This window comes from Antedon mediterranea, chromosome 8 (genome assembly GCF_964355755.1).
Source record: "Antedon mediterranea chromosome 8, ecAntMedi1.1, whole genome shotgun sequence".
Lineage (NCBI taxonomy): Eukaryota > Metazoa > Echinodermata > Crinoidea > Comatulida > Antedonidae > Antedon > Antedon mediterranea.
The window spans coordinates 21,669,630-21,673,760 of record NC_092677.1 but is presented as its reverse complement, the minus strand read 5'-3'; the positions used below and the strand labels follow the sequence as shown (position 1 = coordinate 21,673,760).

The 4,131-nt window shown below is 32.8% G+C and overlaps 1 non-coding gene across 1 annotated transcript; it reads left to right on the top strand.

Annotated features, from left to right (window-relative positions):
• The first annotated feature begins 388 nt into the window (after window positions 1-388).
• On the top strand, window positions 389-461 carry Trnav-aac (transfer RNA valine (anticodon AAC)). Its single transcript has one exon. It is a non-coding gene; the product is annotated as a tRNA-Val (tRNA).
• The last annotated feature ends 3,670 nt before the right edge of the window (window positions 462-4,131 follow it).

Here is a 4,131-nt window from a genome sequence, read left to right as displayed (position 1 = left end):
ATTATACAGAGTATATTTTATTTTTATTATTTTTTTAAATACTTATTTTGTGTAATCGGTAATTATCACTTTTACACATGTTTATTTTGCTTTGTGCTTATTACCATTTATTTGTAATTTAAATGGATTAAAAAACTTTCTGTAACCCACATTTTTAATGTAAGAGGTTTCGTAGTGTAGTGGTTGTCAAGTCTGCTTAACACGCAGAAGGTCCCGGTTCGAGCCCTGGCGAAACCTATTTTTCTTTACTTTCAAACTGTATACGTCTGTATACAGCTTCTTTCGCTGTACCCCGAGTATTGCACATTCGTGCTTTTTTGTTAATTAATTTGTTTAATTAAGAAGCCACAATGTGTGACACACACCACAGCGTTATGTAGTTATATGCGGCTTCTTGGCGTAGTGGTTATCACGTCTGCTTAACACGCAGAAGGTCCCCGGTTCGAGCCCGGGCGAAACCTTTTTTTTTTCAACTTTATGGTAAAAAGTACTGATAAGGTAATATGATTTACAGTATATCTTATTTTTATTATTTTAAAAAATATTTATTTTGTGTAATCGGTAATTATCACTTTTACACATGTTTATCTTGCTTTGTGCTTATTACATAATAATTTATTTGTAATTTAAATGGATTAAAAAACTTTGTGTAACACACATTTTTGGTGTAAGAACTTTCGTAGTAGTGTAGTGGTTGTCAAGTCTGCTTAACTCGCAGAAGGTCCCGGTTCGAGCCCTGGCGAAACCTATTTTTCTTTAACTTTATGGTGAAATATACTGTATACGTAAAATGATATAGAGTATATATCGTTTTATTAGTCGGGGTACCTGAGTCTAGGACTCTCTCATCTTTTCCTCTTCTTCTTCCATCCGGACACTATTGAGCAAAAAGTGCAATTTATAAAGTACTACTCCTCCCTTATTCGTTGTAGTATTGAGCTCGGATTTAGCATGAATATACTACAGGGACATGTCCTCAAAGCTATAGAGAGCCGGATTTTTTAATTTCATACCGGATGCAGCCATATGACGTCTCGAAGATGGTATCGTATAGCCGTATTTGGTAGCGCGGTTTTTGATGTGTATGTGACGTTACATCCGGTCTTATGACGTCATTACAGCTTCTTTCGCTGTTCCCCGAGTATTGCACATTCGTGCTTGTTTAAATCAGAAACAAAGTTGCATGGCATTATTTTTCATTGATTGATCATTCATTTCATATAAATAGACTATTATCAGCTCTTCAGTCATCTACTGGTTTGTGGCGTAACGGGTAATGCTCAGGTTTGAGTGCTCTGAGTAGTGGGTCGAACCTCTAGGGATATTTTTTTTCTTTTTTTTTTAAATTGAAAATAAATATGGTTTTTGAAAGTGAGATATTTTGAGGGTTGTAAATGTCAGGCCTAAACAAATGAACCTTTTTTAAAATCAGAAACAAAGTTGCATGGCATTATTTTTCATTGATTTATTATTTATTTCATATAAATAGAGTATTATCAGCTCTTCAGTCATCTGCTGGTTTGTGGCGTAGCGGGTAATGCTCAAGTTTGAGTGCTCTCACTAGTGGGTCCAAACCTCTACTGATATTTTATTTCTTTTTTTTTTTTTAATTGAAAAAATATTGTTTTTGAAAGTGAGATATTTTGAGGGTTGTAAATGTCAGGCCAAAACAAGTGAACCTTTTTTAAAATCAGAAACAAAGTTGCATGGCATTATTTTTCATTGATTGATCATTTATTTCATATAAATAGACTATTATCAGCTCCTCAGTCACCTACTGGTTGGTGGCGTAACGGATAATGCTCAGGTTTGAGTTCTCTCAGTAGTGGGTTCGAACCTCTAGGGATTTTTTTTTTTAAATTGAAAATAAATATTGTTTTTGAAAGTGAGATATTTTTAGGGTTGTAAATGTCAGTCCAAAACAAGTGAACCTTTTTTTAAATCAGAAACAAAGTTGCATGGCATTATTTTTCATTGATTGATCATTCATTTCATATAAATAGACTATTATCAGCTCTTCAGTCATCTACTGGTTTGTGGCGTAACGGGTAATGCTCAGGTTTGAGTGCTCTGAGTAGTGGGTCGAACCTCTAGGGATATTTTTTTTCTTTTTTTTTTAAATTGAAAATAAATATGGTTTTTGAAAGTGAGATATTTTGAGGGTTGTAAATGTCAGGCCTAAACAAATGAACCTTTTTTAAAATCAGAAACAAAGTTGCATGGCATTATTTTTCATTGATTTATTATTTATTTCATATAAATAGAGTATTATCAGCTCTTCAGTCATCTACTGGTTTGTGGCGTAGCGGGTAATGCTCAAGTTTGAGTGCTCTCACTAGTGGGTTCAAACCTCTACTGATATTTTATTTCTTTTTTTTTTTAATTGAAAAAATATTGTTTTTGAAAGTGAGATATTTTGAGGGTTGTAAATGTCAGGCCAAAACAAGTGAACCTTTTTTAAAATCAGAAACAAAGTTGCATGGCATTATTTTTCATTGATTGATCATTTATTTCATATAAATAGACTATTATCAGCTCCTCAGTCACCTACTGGTTGGTGGCGTAACGGATAATGCTCAGGTTTGAGTTCTCTCAGTAGTGGGTTCGAACCTCTAGGGATTTTTTTTTAAATTGAAAATAAATATTGTTTTTTAAAGTGAGATATTTTTAGGGTTGTAAATGTCAGGCCTAAACAAGTGAACCTTTTTTTAAATCAGAAACAAAGTTGCATGGCATTATTTTTCATTGATTGATCATTCATTTCATATAAATAGAGTATTATCAGCTCTTCAGTCATCTACTGGTTTGAGGCGTAACGGGTAATGCTCAGGTTTGAGTTCTCGCAGTAGTGGGTTCGAACCTCTAGGGATATTGCTTTTTTTTTTCTTATTGAAAATAAATATTTTTTTTGAAAATGAGATATTTTTAGGGTTTTGAATGTCAGGCCTAAACAAATGGATATTTTTTAAAATCAGAAACAAAGTTGCATGGCATTATTTTTCATTGATTGATCATTCATTTCATATAAATAGACTATTATCAGCTCTTCAGTCATCTACTGGTTTGTGGCGTAACGGGTAATGCTCAGGTTTGAGTGCTCTGAGTAGTGGGTCGAACCTCTAGGGATATTTTTTTTCTTTTTTTTTTTAAATTGAAAATAAATATTGTTTTTGAAAGTGAGATATTTTTAGGGTTGTAAATGTCAGTCCAAAACAAGTGAACCTTTTTTTAAATCAGAAACAAAGTTGCATGGCATTATTTTTCATTGATTGATCATTCATTTCATATAAATAGACTATTATCAGCTCTTCAGTCATCTACTGGTTTGTGGCGTAACGGGTAATGCTCAGGTTTGAGTGCTCTGAGTAGTGGGTCGAACCTCTAGGGATATTTTTTTTCTTTTTTTTTTTAAATTGAAAATAAATATGGTTTTTGAAAGTGAGATATTTTGAGGGTTGTAAATGTCAGGCCTAAACAAGTGGACCTTTTTTAAAATCAGAAACAAAGTTGCATGGCATTATTTTTCATTGATTTATTATTTATTTCATATAAATAGAGTATTGTCAGCTCTTCAGTCATCTACTGGTTTGTGGCGTAACGGGTAATGCTCAAGTTTGAGTGCTCTCACTAGTGGGTTCGAACCTCTTCGGGTATTTTGTTTCTTTTTTTTTTATTTAAAATAAATATTGTTTTTGAAAGTGAGATATTTTGAGGGTTGTAAATATCAGGCCTAAACAAGTGAACCTTTTTTAAAATCAGAAACAAAGTTGCATTGCATTATTTTTCATTGATTTATTATTAATTTCATATAAATAGAGTATTATCAGCTCTTCAGTCATCTACTGGTTTGAGGCGTAACGGGTAATGCTCAGGTTTGAGTTCTCGCAGTAGCGGGTTCGAACCTCTACGAATATTTTTTTTCTTTTTTTTTTTTATTGAAAAAAATATTGTTTTTGAAAGTGAGATATTTTGAGGGTTGTAAATGTCAGGCCTAAACAAGTGGACCTTTTTTAAAATCAGAAACAAAGTTGCATGGCATTATTTTTCATTGATTGATCATTCATTTCATATAAATAGACTATTATCAGCTCTTCAGTTATCTACTGGTTTGTGGCGTAACGGGTAATGCTC